At 44.3% G+C, this 17810-nt stretch overlaps 1 protein-coding gene across 1 annotated transcript in view; it reads left to right on the forward strand.

The window, feature by feature from the left end:
- Positions 1-10846: 10846 nt before the first annotated feature.
- The window catches only part of MKNK1 (MAPK interacting serine/threonine kinase 1), a 47878-nt gene continuing 40914 nt past the window's right edge, over positions 10847-17810 (forward strand). The window contains exon 1 of the mRNA XM_063427742.1: positions 10847-10907. The gene's annotated coding sequence lies outside the window, so the exon portion shown is untranslated. The remainder of the gene's footprint in view (positions 10908-17810) is intronic.

Here is a 17810-nt window from a genome sequence, read left to right on the forward strand (position 1 = left end):
AAGAATTTGTTTTCTATTGATAAGAGCCAGCACAGGAGTGGTTAATAACCCTAACGATTATTCAATAAACTATGAGTTGGGGCAAATTAAAAAGGATTTAACCCCTTCCCGACTGCGGACGTATCAGGTACGTCTGGCAGAAAACAGTCCATAATGACCTTGGACGTACCTGGTACGTCTGCACCTATTTTGAGCTCTGGAAGCTCTGATAGTATAGCAGTGATGTACTGCATGTGATGAGTGCCTTGAGGGGTCCTGGCACTCCGTGCATATAAAATAATATATATAAAAAAATAAATATAAAATGATCAATATTAACTCCCCCCCCCCCCTTTTTTTCTAAAGGCAGTGAATCATGGGGCTTCTGGGGGCGTCCCTAGCATGCCGCATCATGAGCCATTAACCCCTGTCTTGCCAGTGATCACTATAATCACTGGCTCTTGCACAGCAGATCTTTTCTGCTGTTTGTGCCTTTTTTTTTTTAGGGGTTCATTTTTTTGTGATCTTTTTTGAGACCCCAAAGCTCTTTTCAGAACGATTAACCCCTGTCCTGCCAGTGATCACTATACAGATCACAGGCTCTTGCACAGCATCACTTATTTTGCTGTCTGTTCATTTTTTCAGGGTTTTTTTTTTTTTTTTTTGTGACAGGTCACTAAGTAAAGCAATTGTGATCATGGCACACGGGTCACGGAAGACAACCTGCGCTGAGCAGTCATATGCCACCCTTGCGCTAGAGTCTGACGCGTCTATGTCAGACTCTGACCCTGATTTTGACCCTGCCAGGTGCTCAGATACATCATCACTCGATACAGTGTCTACTGCTAGTGATGTATCTGGTGATGTTGTATCTGTGCCTGCTAGTCCCCCTGCCAGAAGGAGACGTGCTGCTCCAGCTGGAAGAACTGCTGAGGAGTGGGTAGTGCCTCATCGCCAGAGGCCAGACATCCCATCCTTTACTGCAAATCCTGGCATTAATTTGGATGTCACAGGATTTAGCCCTCAGCAGTTTATGGAGGTGTTTCTGGGCGATGATGTATTGGGGAACATTGTCGCCCAAACTAATTTATATGCCCATCAATTCCGAGCTACAAATCCGGACTCTTTTTTGGCAAAGAAGCAATGGGCCCCCATCGATGTGCCAGAATTTAAAAGATTCTGGGCATTGACTATGCTGATGGGCATCATAAAGAAGCCCTCCATCCGCTCCTACTGGAGCAGTAGCCCCATCTGCTCTACCCCCATTTACTCCCAATGTATGTCGAGGAAGAGGTATGAAATGATTCTGCATTTCATGCACTTCAGCGACAACAGCCTGTGTCCCCCTAGGGAGCATCCCCAGTTTGACAGGCTGTTTAAAATCCGCCCCCTGATTACCCACTTTGCTGCCAGGTTTGCAGAGGCTTATACACCTGGAAGGAATATATGCGTGGATGAATCCCTGATGAAGTATAAGGGAAGGCTGGGATTCAAGCAGTATGTTCCTTCCAAGCGCTCTAGGTATGGTGTAAAGATGTATAAGCTCTGTGATAGCGAGACTGGGTATACTCAGGCCTTCCGGGTGTACGAGGGAAAGGATAGCCACCTTGACCCTCCAGGTTGCCCAGAACATATGGGAACCAGTGGCAAGATTGTCTGGGACCTGATATTCCCCCTGATGAACAAAGGGTACCACTTGTATACTGACAATTTTTATACAAGTGTCCCTTTGTTCAAGCTACTGTACTGTTTTGATACAGTAGCTTGCAGCACAATTAAAAAGAACAGCACAGGTTTCCCAGGACAACTTGCACGCACCCGGCTACGAAGGGGGGAGACCTCAGCTTTGCGCCAAGAGGAGCTGTTGGCAGTTAAGTACAGAGACAAGAAGGATGTGTACCTTCTTACCACCATCCACACTGAGGGGACTGTGGAGGTCCCTGTACGTGGCAGAGCTGAGAGAACGAGGAAGCCAGTGTGCATCAAGGCCTATAACCGTCATATGGGTGGGGTTGATCTGGCAGATCAGCTGCTGCAGCCCTACCTAGTTATACGAAAGACAAGGGCCTGGTACAAAAAGGTTGCAATCTACCTAATGCAGATTGCAACCCACAACGCTTTCTTGTTGTTCAAAAAAGCAAACCCCGGGACGCAACTGAGATTTTTACAGTTTCAGCTCCAGATCATTTCGGGGATTTTGTACCGTGATGCACCTGCTCCCCGGGCGGTGATGGGAGAGAGCAGAGTTGGGGCTACACATTTTATTTTTAAAATCCCCCCTACTGCGGCAAAACAGAGTCCCCAAAAAAGATGCAGGGTCTGTTCTAAGAGGGGGCAGAGAAAAGACAGTGTATATTACTGTCCTGATTGCCCTGGGCAGCCTGGACTCTGCATTGGAGACTGTTTCAAACGATACCACACGCTGGCCCATTTTTAATTTATTTTTTAACATTTGCCGTTCAGTTTTTTTTTTTGGTGTCTTTTTCTTTTGGGGGGGGGGGGGGGGGTTGTTACATTTACCCCGTGCATGGGGGGCATGGGTGTCCTTAGGAGGCCTCGCAGAAAACAACCCGGGGTGTGTTCCACAGTCAAAAAGCGGTGTGCGTGTCTACGTTTCAAGTATGTACCCTTTTGTGGCGATATATAAAACTGGGGTATGTGATAAGCCCTAAGCTAAAGATAGGCCTATCAGAAGACATACTCTCAATTTCAACTCAAATGGCAAGTCATTCAATTGTTACCGTACCTTCCCCAAATCCTGGCAGACCTATGCATGGGGGGGGCATGGGTGTCCTTAGGAGGCCTCGCAGAAAACAACCCGGGGTGTGTTCTTGCAATAACCAACAGCGGGCTCTCCTAAATCACAGTCAAAAAGCGGTGTGCGTGTGTAAGATTGAGGATTGAACAGTTACCTCCACACACGTTCTTCAACTACTGTGGGGTGTAAACTTTTCAAATATATGCACGCTCATGGCAAGAAAATACATTGGGATATCTTATAAGGCCCTCAAAAGCAAGATAGGCAAACAAGATATATAAAATTTGAAAAACGCATATCAGACATTTCGCTTTGCACCCCCCCAGTGAACCCGACAAACGTATGCATGGGTGTTATCGCTGTACTCGGGAGATGATGCCAAGTACATATCGGGGTGTCCTTTGGCAGTAACACCTAACAGGAGCTTAGAATCTATGCACAAAGTAGAATGTGTGAGTGAAAAATAACACCACAAAAATGTTTGACAGAGACTGGTGGTAGAATTAGTGCATGTAAAGTGTTCAAATGCCACCATGTGAAATGCCCTAGGGTGTGTACTTTTCAAAAACATACAGTTTGACGGAGGTCAATTACATTGGCCGGCTTCAGACATGTTCCAACTGGGACATGGGTGCATGATGGCCAGCTGTGTTTTTTTTTTTGTTTGTTTTTTATATCATATTTTACTTTTTTTATTCTAGTAAATTATATGATATGATGAAAATAATGGTATCTTTAGAATGAACATTTAATAGCGAGAAAAATGGTATATAATATGTATGGGTACAGTAAATGTGTAAGAGGCAAATTACATCTAAACACAACCACTGCAGAAATGTAAAAAGAGCCCTGGTCCTTAACGGTAATACAATTGAAAAATGGCCTGGTCACTAAAGGGTTAAAGAAAAAGTGCTGATTTGGAACATTCTCCAGCTTGGCTATAAGTGATAGCTTGACTATTTTAATTATTATTATTAATAATGTGTTTCTATTTCAATTTAATACAGTCAAGGGTCGGCAACCTTCAGCACTCCAATATTCTGGACTACATCTCTCATAATGCCCTTACAGCCATAATGCTGACAATGCATCATGGGAGATGTAGTCCCCAATATCTGGAGTGCCGAAGGTTGCCAAACGCTGGTCTACAGGTTTGTCAGTGCTCTCCACTTTTGTGTTTCAGCCACGCCACGAATAAAGAAATCTTACTTGAGTTGAAACCCGACTTTCTTTCTCACGCCCGTTTACTTCAATAACCCTGCTATACAGTAGCACTCAAAATGATTCAACCCCCATTGAAAATCAGGTTTATTGTTAATTTACAGACTTTCAGCTGTTTGCAATTAACGAATCAAACAAAAGCAATTGAAAACACAACGAATGCTTCAAGTGGTTTCCTCAAATTCAACTGAAATTGCAATTATAATGACTTCTCCAGTTTAAAAATTATTCAACCCCTTCATGGTAACCATCTTTATTATTGCACCTTTTTGCTGTTCTGACCTGCTGCAAACGAGATGCATAGCCAGATACTATGTTCTTTTCCAAAAGACTGTTTGAAAGCAAGCCCCGAAATATAAATGGTTACTCTAAACAAACAAGATGGTTCTCGAGACTTCTATGTAAACCGTACAAAAATTAGTTTTCAAACACACTCTAATTATTCAAATTAAAATCCATACAATGCACATTGCATTATTGCCTGCCATGTCTCGTTAATTGTTTTTAATTCGATGTAATCATGAGTGCGCCATCACAGGTTTAAAAGGACCCCAGGTAAAATGATGTACAAGCGCTACATTCACGATGATGCTGGTCCACAGTTTGTTTTATTATTCACACCAGTTATTGATTATTAGCACATATTAAATATGTTTACGTCATATAGCTTTTCCTTTTAAATTGCACCGGGGTCCGGGAGACAAGATTAGAGACAAACATTTTTATATTTCACTTTCTGGATATCGGTAACTATGTTGCACCTGCAGTTGTGTAATATCTGTTGTCGATTGAGAAACTTTGCTCTGAGTTCAAGAACCGCACTGGACAACTCAGCGACTCCACCTGCTGGTAGGAATAGTTCGCTCTGCCACCATCTGCGTTCTCTGCCACCATAGCGCCTAAGGGGGGCACATGTTAAACATTTTCAATCTGAAAATGTATGCATTAAAGTATTTCAACCATTATTATATGTTTATGTCACAGCAGTAAATAGAAGCAGCAGCATTATAGCACACATTACAATGGAATAAAGGGTACAGCAGCGTCCAACGGTGCGTCCTAGCCTATTTTTGGACCAAAGCAATAATGAAAAGAGTGAAAAATCATCAACACATACCAACTTATTTATTTTTCCTTTTTTACCCCTTGATCAGCAGCTTATTAAACTCTCATTTACTAAATAAAGAGACCTGCATACTTTTAGGAAAATGTACTTATTTGTTTTAGTTACTTGCAGGTGGGAATCACAATTTTAATACTGATTCTTCTTAAAAAACTAAACAGAACACTTTGTAATGATTCCATCCAACCTGTTACAGCTTTGATGTATTTGTGGTACATTTGGAGATGGCTAAAAATAGCTGAAAATGCATACCAGTGTGTCAGAGTATTCTGGTAGAAAACAACTAGCGTACAGAGTCATAGAGTTAGGAGAATTTAGAGTTATCATTGCATTCCTCCCAAGTTTCCCTATTTAGGACAGACAGTCCCTATTTTAGGCCCAAATCCTTCTGTCTCATTTCTCTCATAATGTTGCTATTTTCTAGAAGCTTCATATTGTTGGTGTGTCTGAGTGTATAACAGAGCTCCACAGCAATAATACTCCCAGTAATGTGTCTGAGTGTATAACAGAACTCCACAGCAATAATACTCCCAGTAATGTGTCTGAGTGTATAACAGAACTCCACAGCAATAATACTCCCAGTAATGTGTCTGAGTGTATAACAGAACTCCACAGCAATAATACTCCCAGTAATGTGTCTGAGTGTATAACAGAGCTCCACAGCAATAATACTCCCAGTAATGTGTCTGAGTGTATAACAGAGCTCCACGGCAATAATACTCCCAGTAATGTGTCTAAGTGTATAACAGAGCTCCACAGCAATAATACTCTCAGTAATGTGTCTGAGTGTATAACAGAGCTCCACTGCAATAATACTCCCAGTAATGTGTCTGAGTGTATAACAGAGCTCCACGGCAATAATACTCCCAGTAATTTGGCTGAGTGTATAACATAGCTCCACAGCAATAATACTCCCAGTAATGTGTCTAAGTGTATAACAGAGCTTTACAGCAATAATACTCCAAGTAATGTGTCTGAGTGTATAACAGAGCTCCACAGCAATAATACTCCCAGTAATGTGTCCGAGTGTATAACAGAGCCCCACAGCAATAATACTCCCAGTAATGTGTCTGAGTGTATAACAGAGCTCCACAGCAATAATACTCCCAGTAATGTGTCTGAGTGTATAACAGAGCTCCACAGCAATAATACTCCCAGTAATGTGTCTGAGTGTATAACAGAGATCCACAGCAATAATACTCCCAGTAATGTGTCTGAGTGTATAACGGAGCCCCACAGCAATAATACTCCCAGTAATGTGTCTGAGGAGCTCCACAGCAATAATACTCCCAGTAATGTGTCTGGGTGTATAACAGAGCTCCACAGCAATAATACTCCCAGTAATGTGTCTTTAAACTACAATAAATGCATTTAGAAATTAGTCTGTGTCAATAAGATACATTGTTCTTGTTCTAAATTACATTTTCGTTGCAAACATTAGTAAGTCACCAAACATTTCTTATAATCAGCCCTCCCCCCCCCACACCCCTAAAATGAAATTGGTCCACCTTGTGCATTTAAAATATTGGGAGGAATGTAATTAATCTTAAATAATATAACAGCATATTCTAAACCGTCAATTTAACTAAACTCAAAATATAATCTGCCCTACACAAACGCAAATTCTTACTGTTGTTCATTTACTAATCTGGGATTTGTGGACAAAAGATAAAAGGACTGGAAATGTTACGTCAAAGTAACGGAAATGGAAAAAAAAATTCCAAATCAGCTTATTTTCCAGTTCAGCTGGTTTGTATTTCAGGCTAAAAGAGTCAAATTGAGACATTTCTCTGTATCCGTTATACATTTAGCTTAACACTATAGAATAATAATACAAACCTGTATTCCTAACGCGATGGTGTCCCCCTCTTGAGCAATTAAAGGGTTTACTCACCTGTTTCCAGTGAGGAAGCTCAACGCTGCTCAACTCTCTTCCTCCAGTGACTTCAAAGAGGAGGCATGGCCTCCTCTGCCGAAGGTCCAATCCAAAGTTCTTCAGAAGACACATGGAGGGGCTGGGGGGTTAATGAGACAAATAGAAAGGAACACAGAGTGCTGGGATGAGAGAGAGGCACACAGAGGGCTAGCGGGAGAGAGGCAAACAGAGGGCTAGCGGGAGAGAGGCAAACAGAGGGCTAGCGGGGAGAGAGGCAAACAGAGGGCTAGCGGGGAGAGAGGCAAACAGAGGGCTAGCGGGGAGAGAGGCAAACAGAGGGCTAGCGGGGAGAGAGGCAAACAGAGGGCGGGGGTAAGAAACATACAGGGGTCTAGGGGAGAGAGACAAACAGAGGGCTAGCGGGGAGAGAGGCACACAGAGGGCTAGCGGTGAGAGAGGCACACAGAGGGCTAGCGGTGAGAGAGGCAAACAGAGGGCTGGCGGGGATAGAGGCACACAGAGGGCTGGGGAAAGAGAGGCAAACAGGGCTAGGGGAGAGAGAGGCAAATAGAGGGCTAGCAGGGATAGAGGCACACAGAGGGCTAGCAGGGAGAGAGGCAAACAGAGGGCAGGGTAAGAGAGGAACACAGAGGACTAGCGGGGAGAGAGGCAAACAGAGGTCGGGGTAAGAGAGGAACACAGAGGTCTGAGGGGGAGAGAGAAACCGAGAGGGCTGGGCTAAGAGAGGCACACGGGGGGCTAGGGGCAGAAAGGCAAACAGAGGATTAGTGGGGTTGAGAGGCACACAGAGGGCTGGGGTAAGAGAGGAACACAGGGGGCTAGGGGGAGAAAGGCAAACAGAGGGCTAGTGGGGAGAGAGGCACACAGAGGACTGGGGTATGAGAGGAACACAGAGGGCTGGGGTACGAGAGAAACACAGAGGGCTGGGGTACGAGAGAAACACAGAGGGCTGGGGTACGAGAGAAACACAGAGGGCTGGGGTAAGAGAGAAACACAGAGGGCTGGGGTAAGAGAGAAACACAGAGGGCTGGGGTAAGAGAGGCACACAGATGGCTAGGGGGGAGAAAGGCAAACAGAGGGCTAGGGGGGGAGAAAGGCAAACAGAGGGCTAGGGGGGGAGAAAGGCAAACAGAGGGCTAGGGGGGGAGAAAGGCAAACAGAGGGCTAGGGGGGAGAAAGGCAAACAGAGGGCTAGGGGGGATAAAGGCAAACAGTGGGCTGGGGGGGGAAAGGCAAACAGAGGGCTGGGGGGGAAAAGGCAAACAGAGGGCTATGGGGGGGAAAGGCAAACAGAGGGCTAGGGGGGAGAAAGGCAAACAGAGGGCTAGGGGGAGAAAGGCAAACAGAGGGCTAGGGGGAGAAAGGCAAACAGAGGGCTAGGGGAGAAAGGCAAACAGAGGGCTAGGGGGAGAAAGGCAAACAGAGGGCTAGGGGGGAGAAAGGCAAACAGAGGGCTGGGGGGGGAAAGGCAAACAGAGGGCTGGGGGGGGAAAGGCAAACAGAGGGCTGGGGGGGAAAGGCAAACAGAGGGCTAGGGGGGGGGGAGGCAAACAGAGGGCTAGGGGGGGGAAAGGCAAACAGAGGGCTAGGGGGGGGAAAGGCAAACAGAGGGCTAGGGGGGAGAAAGGCAAACAGAGAGCTAGGGGGGAGAAAGGCAAACAGAGGGCTAGGGAGGAGAAAGGCAAACAGAGGGCTGGGGTAAGAGAGGCACACAGAGTGCTAAAGGGGAAGAGGCACACAGAAGGGTTGGGGGACAAAGAGACACAAAAAAGGGGCTGGGGCAAAGCGGAACATAGAGGGGTTGAGGAGGACAGAGAGAGACACACAGAGGGGCTGGGGAGGACAAAAGGCACACAGAGGAGCCGTGGAGGACAAAGAGACACAAAAAGGGGCTGGAAAGAGAAAGACACACAAAGGTGCTGGGGGAAGAAACACACAGAGCACTGTCTTGTGGCTAATTTAGAGATATTTCTAGTTCAGTTATTTTGACCTTAAAGGGACACCATAGTCACCAAGACCACTTGAGCTCATTTAAGTGGTCTGGGTGCAGTGTCCCATGTCACTTAACCCTGCAGTGGTAATTATTTCCGTTTTTAATAGACTGCAATAATTACCTTTGTGGCGTAACTCCACCTCTAGTGGCTGTCTACCAAACAGTCAGTAGAGGTACTTCCGGGTCATTGTGCGCCATTTGGTCGCCTAAATCAGTGTTCTCCAACCCAGTCTTAATTGACCATCAACAGTCCAGGATTTATATATTTCTCTTTTTATTCAAATGGAGATACTGACAAAACCTGGAAAGTTGGTGGTCCACGAGAACTGAGTTGGGGAACACTGGCCTAAATGACGTTGGATATACTGGGGAAAGTACTAATGCAAGCTCGACCTTTGAGCAGAGGCTGAGCCCAAGCCAGCACAGAAGGACATCGGCAATGGACAGAGGTCTTAAAACCCCATCGGAGGTGGCCTTGCCCTAGGGATGCACTATAGTGCCACGAAAATAACTTTTTTTTCCTGGCACTATACTTTCTCTTTAATGTAGTTAGTCTGGTGAGTATAGTCAGTCCCCACAGGCTTTTTTTTTGTTTTTTAAACACTGCCTTTTCAGAGAAAAGGCAGTGTTTACATTGCAGTCCCGGAACACGTCTAGTGGCAGTCACTCAGATGGCCACTGGATTTGCTTTCTGGGTCAGTGCTGCACTGATATTCAGCGTCTCCACGCTCTGCATCTCCATGTCTCCACGCTGAACCTTCCCCATAGAGATGCACTGATTCAATACACCTATATGAGGGGATTCTGATTGGCCAGGGTGGCGATTGACTCCAACACCCCCAGCCCATCTATCTCAGCCAATCAAATGCATTGTGTTTGGCCTAGATCATCAATTATAATGATGTCAGCCAAGGATGCAGATCTGGGGTGCAGGGGGACTAAATAGTTTAACACTATAGGGTCAGGAATACATGTTTGTGTCCCTGACGCTAATAGTAAATAGCCCGGTTAGTAAGTATCCTTGCTTGTACATTCTATAATTCTAGAACTCCATCAGTTCGTATTCAGGACTCCAATTCTAGAACTCCATCAGTTCGTGTTTACATTGCAGTCCCGGAACACGTCTAGTGGCAGTCACTCAGATGGCCACTGGATTTGCTTTCTGGGTCAGTGCTGCACTGATATTCAGCGTCTCCACGCTCTGCATCTCCATGTCTCCACGCTGAACCTTCCCCATAGAGATGCACTGATTCAATACACCTATATGAGGGGATTCTGATTGGCCAGGGTGGCGATTGACTCCAACACCCCCAGCCCATCTATCTCAGCCAATCAAATGCATTGTGTTTGGCCTAGATCATCAATTATAATGATGTCAGCCAAGGATGCAGATCTGGGGTGCAGGGGGACTAAATAGTTTAACACTATAGGGTCAGGAATACATGTTTGTGTCCCTGACGCTAATAGTAAATAGCCCGGTTAGTAAGTATCCTTGCTTGTACATTCTATAATTCTAGAACTCCATCAGTTCGTATTCAGGATAAATAGTAGGTATGTGTCTATAGCCCCTGACATTACGGAGTTAAATAAATCGGAAATAGGCAGATTGGTTTGGTGGTCATTGAGTTTATCCTTACACTAGATGTCTGGACCCAGCAGCTGTTGAGTGATATATTTTTCCCATTCATTCCAATTTCTGTGTAGAGCAGTGAGGGACATTGCAAAAGAAATCCTTGGAAAGGCTGTCTAGCAGTGCATGTGAATGAGTTTGTGTGGGAATTCAAACACCTGTTGAATAATAATTGCACCTGAGCAAAGCGTGTTCCCATAGGCACACAAAGTTTAGATAAGGAATTCAGTTTAAAATGCAATGTTGGGTGGAACAGCAGTAAAGAGGAGCTGGAAGTTGTGCGAAGTAAAGTTCAATAGAGATTAGGTAAGAGTCATGAAATTTCATTTCTTGATTATTTATTAGGCATTCCAATCAAACATATTTTGGCTTTCTCTATGGATAACCAATTTGTTTTAATTAAGCTGTAGGACTATGTTGGTGAATGAAAATGGAGCTTGCAAAACTTCAAAATTTGGGAAACATTCTGCGACTTGGCTCTTTTATACAAATGTTACATAAAATGTGGCAGAACTTTTCATGTGCTGCTCATCCGTATGTGTTCTGAAAAAAATGTAATTCTACTTCCTAACTGGCTAGCACCCACATTTGTATTATTTGTTTTAACAAACACTGGGATGGAATGTTCAGATCGTGATGCATTCTATATTAGCCCCAGATGAATTGGATTTTTTTTTTCAACTATTGAGGCTTAAAACCTGATCTATTCTTTAGATTCCCAAAAATTCACACTTCAGTGTATAACCCTGTTTTTGTGATTTTCTACGCCTAAATTAATCGATCCATCCAGGATTTACCGGAGTCTTGAGACTCCAAAGGTAAATGACCATCAGATCATTTTAATTTGGGTGTAGATTAAAAGGACACTCTGGACCCCTAGAGCACTTCAGCTTGTCCTCCTCTCTTTTTTTTTTTTTTTTTTTTTTTTTTTTTTATATTTTACAGAACGTGCAGATTTCAATAGACTTTTCTATAAATTAAAGGGACTCTTAAGTAACAGGAAACCGGTTTTGGGTCGCCGCTGCTCCTCCCAGTGATTACGTCAGCCGGTGGGCGAGACTGATCCCGCCCACCGGCCGGGGAGACCTAATGCGCATGCGCATTAGAGCTCCCCATAGGAAAGCAATGAAAATGCTTTTCTATGGGGAATTGAGCGACGCTGGAGGTCCTCACACAGTGTGAGGACGTCCAGCGACTCTCTAGCACAGGTTTCCTGTGCTATGGACACGGAAGTGCCCTCTAGTGGCTGTCTGCAGTAATTACACTTGCAGGGTTAAGGGTAGTGGGAGTTGGCACCCAGACCACTCCAATGGGCAGAAGTGGTCTGGGTGCCTGGAGCGTCTCTTTAAGCTTGTTCCACCCACCGCCTGGAATCAGACAACCAATCCTGTTACTTCCTGGTTGTTTAGATCAGTGGAATTAACCCCTTAAGGACCAAACATCTGGAATAAAAGGGAATCATGACATGTCACACATGTCATGTGTCCTTAAGCGGTTAAAGCCAAAAGGCAGCAATTGCCCAGAGCAAAAAAAGAGAATTTGGGGAAAAAAATTGATAAAAATATGAAAAGGTCTGGTGTTTGGTAACAAGGTAAGAGTTTTTAATGTCTGCAGAGAAAAGATCTGCAGGTTTTGCAAGCGGTCTTAGATATACTGATACCGGAGAAACTGACGGAAGCCAAGCACAGAGAGATGGACACAGGTTTCTTCAGGAAGGAAGAGATTCTTTATTGGATCACCGATCGGGACTCAGAGGGACTAGCGTCACCAAAATACAGCAAAGTCTGAGTACTGAATACATAGAGTACATTCCTTATATAGCACTGTAGCTCCTCCCACAATTAACTACACCCACACATACCCTTAACCTATTTAATAAATAGAGTCTAAACTCATCCATCCGGTCTAACCACGTGGCTCATCTGATACAAAGGAGAGGGACGCGTAATTCCAGTTCTTACATTCCTGCACCTGGTCAGTACAGTGATGACAGTATCTTAGCTACGTGTTATTAACTAACTGATACTACAAACACATATACATACATATGCCTTGTGGCAATCTTAGCCTGCTAAACTTGTATTTTACTGGAATTACATCACATTCCCCCCTTTGATGCCTCTGATATTTCACAATTACTTGAGGCATCACTTAACCTTGGTTTGCATATACCTCAGGTTACCATGAACCAGACCAAACTTATCTTATGATGTGAATCTTCAACATTCATCTTCTTGCATTGGTTCTCCCTGATCTAGAGCCTTATACTTATATATCGCCATTATCTGTGCAGCAGCCTTCCTCTCTGCTATACTTCCTATCAGGCTTTGCACAGACCTAACTACTAAGGGTATAAGACACGGTAGGAGTAGACACAACAGTAAAATCAGTAGGACTCCACCTACCACTGCCTTAAGCCCTCCAAACCACTCATACCAGTTACCAAACCAACTACTTGGATTGTACCCTTTCCATACCTGAGTAGGCACATGCGCTAGTTTAACCATATGGCTAGTAAGCTCAGCTATTGCTTGCCCTTCGTCATCTATTTGAAGACAGCAATTGCTCAGGTTAAACTTCCCACATACACCTCCCTCTACTGCCAAAAGGTAATCCAAGGCTAATCTATTTTGGTAGACTGCTGTCCTCATCCTGGTGTTATGCTTCGCTAGAAGATTGAGCGCTTGTGATGTCTCATTTGTGATAATCTCAACCACCGCCTGTAATCTTATAATACGGTTGAGCATATAAATTGGGGTTCTATAACCAAAGGTACCATCCTCAGCCCACGTGGCTGGCCCATAGTAATCTATAATACGCTGGGGAGGCCATTCATCATCTTCCCAGGCGCCTATCTCTATGGGTCCCCTTTTCTTCCTATGATTCACATCATACACTTTAACACCTAAAGTCTCACCTGTTTCAATCGGTAACAAGAAGAAGGATGGTTTGAGCATACCCAACACACATGCCCCTTCCCAGTCCTGTGGCAGCTCCGAATAGGCTTTCTTACCACAGATCCAGTACAAATTTGCTGGGGCTCTCCAAGTAGATGTGATGGATAGATCAAACCACACATCCTTTAAATTGGCATATCTAGCAAACGGGTTAGATGGTTCTGAGACATTTGAAGCCGACCACCAAGTTGTATTCTTTGTATCATCATCATAAGCTTTTTGCCCTAGACAAGTTAATTCTCCTACAGAAGTAGTATACATTATTCCTTTCCTTGCTATGCAAACATAACCTATGATGGAGGTCTTTAATCTCCACTCAGATTTACCTCTAACACTCATATGATAATCGGCTTGTGTAGATATTAATTGGTCAACTGCCTCAGAACCGGACATTACCTCCTTTGCTTCCCAAGGCCATTGGTCTCCCATGTTAGTACCTCCACACACATAGCAGTTGGTAACATTAAGACTACCGGCAATACTTTCAGCTAAATCGATGAACAGGTTTTTAGCATTATGGGGGATCTTATTATCTATACTCATCTCTTCGTAAAAGGAATGGTATACTTGATGAGTCTGGGAGGATACCGTATCAGTCTCTATTCCTATAAACAATAATGTCCCAGGATCTAAACCCGTCCCGTATATCTGAAACCCAAATAAATTTCCATACTTATCTAGGAACTTGTCGGGGTTATTAATAAGTATATGGACTGGGTTGCATTCCATAGACTTACAATAAGGGCTAGTCGGCAACTTAGTCACTATCATGTCTTTATCTACTGTCTGTCCCCAAGTCGCCCACCCCACACAAGACCAATATGGACAAAAGTTATAGTCTTTATTTGGGCATCTAGGACTCACATATTTATTTTTACTACTGGGACAAATATATTTATCATTAGACCCATACGTCCTCTCCCATCTAAGATCCCCACATACATTCCACGGCTTTCTACCACTCGATATCGCTTTACACGCATCAAATAGCAGAACACCCGAAGAATGTACGGATTCTAACACCGTTTTATTAATTAGGGTCCCCTGAGGATCTCCATTCCTGAGAGTCAACCAAATTGTACGAGGTTGATACTCTGGACTGAAGCACTTAGGTTCTCCTACTCCTAAATGGCACACACTATAGTCTATATTTAGGTATCTACATCTTGATACCTCTCCTTTACATTCGTATTGTGAATGCCAAATTAGGGTTTGGGAAATATGGTTACCTGTTCTCGTAGTCTTAATGCATACCTCACAGCTAGGAGTGTCGGTACCTCTACCTTCCTGAATATAAAAACACATGTAAATAAACACAATCAAAAGCACATCTTTCGCCGTCATCCTCAGTCTTCGTCCGTGCGATGGAACCTCAGCTTCCAGGATGTGAGGGCTGCAGGGAATGGAGTTCTGCTCGTCTTCACAGGTGTCCCTTCGAGACTTTCCTGGCTTATACACTATGTGATGGTAAGCGGACAGGCTTTATTATGGCCTTCTCACTCACACCTGTAACAATAAAATTTGTAATCCACAATAATTCCTCGTTACTCCGACTGAGTAGTGCGTTTCAACCGGATCCTGCAGGGATTCTCTGGATCTGCTGTAACTTGCCAAGAATCAACTGCTGCTGGCTTAACCCTGGAGTGATGTATCCACGGAGTCACTTCTGCTACTTTTATTGCTGTAGGGGTAGACAAAAGAACAACATAAGGACCTCTCCACTTGGGCCCTAACGGTACATTATTCCACTCTTTAATCCACACTTGATCTCCTGGATGATAACTATGAACAGGGGGATAAATATTCACCGGTAATCTATCTTGTACCCATTTCTGTACCTCCTCCATAGTCTTACCCAACTCTACAACCTGCTGCCGGGTAATTCCTTCTCCCAACTGACTCAAGTCCCCCCTTAAGTTACCAAGTACGGGAGGTGGTCGCCCATACATGATTTCAAAAGGAGAGAGGCCCATCCTTCTGGTAGGGGTACTGCGGATTCGCAATAAAGCTATGGGTAAGAGAACGTTCCACTTAAGTTGGGTTTCCTGACACATTTTAGCCAACTGGTTCTTTATAGTTCTATTCATTCTCTCTACCTTACCAGAACTCTGGGGTCTATATGCAGTATGAAGCCTCCACTTTATACCAAGCATATGAGTCAGTTGTTGTAGGCACTGGTGAACAAAAGCTGGACCATTGTCCGATCCTATAGAACAGGGTAGTCCATATCGGGGTATTATTTCTCGTAGCAGGAATCTCACAACTTCTCCTGCTTTCTCTGTACGAGTAGGACATGCTTCTACCCAACCTGAATAGGTGCACACAATTACCAGCAGGTAACGATGTCCACCCGACTTAGGCATCACTGTAAAGTCTATTTGTAGATCGGACATGGGGAGTCCCCCCATAAACTGAACTCCTGGTGGCTTTACTGGTCCTTGTCTTGCATTATTCTTAGCACACGTTACACATCTGCGTACAATGGCCTGAGTCAAGTTGGACAATCTTGGTATGTAGAAATGTTTTCTAAGAGATTCTTCAGTACTGTCTCTCCCAGAATGTGTCCCGTTGTGATAATTTTGGACAATTTCTACCGCTAGTGATGCTGGTATGACTATTCTTCCATCTTCTAGCTGATACCACTTGTTCTCCAAATACTTTCCCGGTTCAGTCTTTAACCACTCCTCTTCTTGAGCTGTATAAACTGGAGTCCATTGGGACAGTGGAGTTGGTATAAGAGCAGCTATATGCCCCACATACTCCTGTCTTCCTGATTCAGCAGCACGCTTAGCTGCACTATCTGCCATCCGATTTCCCTTGGTTACATCACCATCTCCTCTCAGATGCGCTCGACAATGTATGATACCGACTTCTTTCGGCTCCCACACTGCTTCCAATAGTTGTAGGATTTCAGCTGCGTATTTGATTTCTTTGCCTTCTGAATTCAGTAGTCCTCTTTCTTTATACAAAGCTCCGTGGGCATGAGTGGTTAAAAACGCATACTTAGAGTCCGTATAGATATTTACTCTTAAACCTTCAGCCAATTGTAACGCTCGTGTTAGTGCTATTAATTCTGCCTTTTGTGCTGATGTTCCTTTCGCCAGTGGCCGAGCTTCTATCACCTTGTCTATTGTTGTCACTGCATATCCTGCATAGCGGATCCCTTCTTTCACATAACTACTGCCGTCGGTGTAATATTGAACATCGGGGTTCTGGATGGGAAAATCACGAAGATCTGGTCTACTTGAAAATACTTCATCCATTACTTCCAAACAATCATGTTGACTTTCAGTAGGTTGCGGCAAAAGGGTAGCTGGATTTAAGGTGTTTACAGTCTCTAAATGCACTCTTGGGTTTTCACACAACATTGCTTGATACTTGGTCATACGGCTGTTACTAAACCAATGATTTCCTTTGTAATCCAACAACGTCTGTACTGCATGTGGGACTCGTACATAAAGTTCTTGACCCAGAGTGAGTTTATCGGCTTCAGCTACTAGCAGGGCGGCTGCAGCTACGGCTCTTAGACAAGGTGGAAGTCCGCTGGCCACTGCATCCAGTTGCTTAGACATGTAGGCAACAGGTCTTTGCCATGATCCCAAGTACTGTGTCAATACTCCCACAGCCATTCTTCTTTGCTCGTGTACATATAAGTAGAATGGTCGTGTGTGATCAGGTAGACCTAATGCTGGGGCACTCATCAAAGCCTTCTTCACATCTTCAAATGCCGTTTGCTGTTCTTGGGTCCATAAGAAGGGGTCGTGCTCTGTACCTTTGATGGCTGCGTACAGAGGTTTTGCCAGTATCGCATAGCTGGGAATCCATATCCTACAGAAGCCTGCTGCCCCCAAGAATTCTCGCACTTGTCTTCTATTCTTGGGTATTGGTATTTGGCAGACAGCTTCTTTTCTCTCTGGCCCCATAATCCTTTGACCTTCAGAGATATGGAATCCCAGATACTTGACAGTTGGCAAACACAACTGAGCCTTCTTCCTGGACACCTTGTATCCTGCCTTCCAGAGAATATGTAGTAGATCGTGCGTTGCTTGCTGACATTTTTCTTTTGTAACTGCTGCTATCAACAAGTCATCTACATATTGTAACAATACACATTCTCCTGGGATAGACTCGAAATCCAGTAGATCTTGACTTAGAGCTGAACCAAATAGGGTAGGTGAATTTTTAAACCCTTGGGGCAGTCTTGTCCAAGTCATTTGGCGTTTTGAGCCCGTTACAGCGTTCTCCCATTGGA

This window comes from Pelobates fuscus, chromosome 7, assembly GCF_036172605.1.
Source record: "Pelobates fuscus isolate aPelFus1 chromosome 7, aPelFus1.pri, whole genome shotgun sequence".
In the NCBI taxonomy this organism is placed as follows: domain Eukaryota; kingdom Metazoa; phylum Chordata; class Amphibia; order Anura; family Pelobatidae; genus Pelobates; species Pelobates fuscus.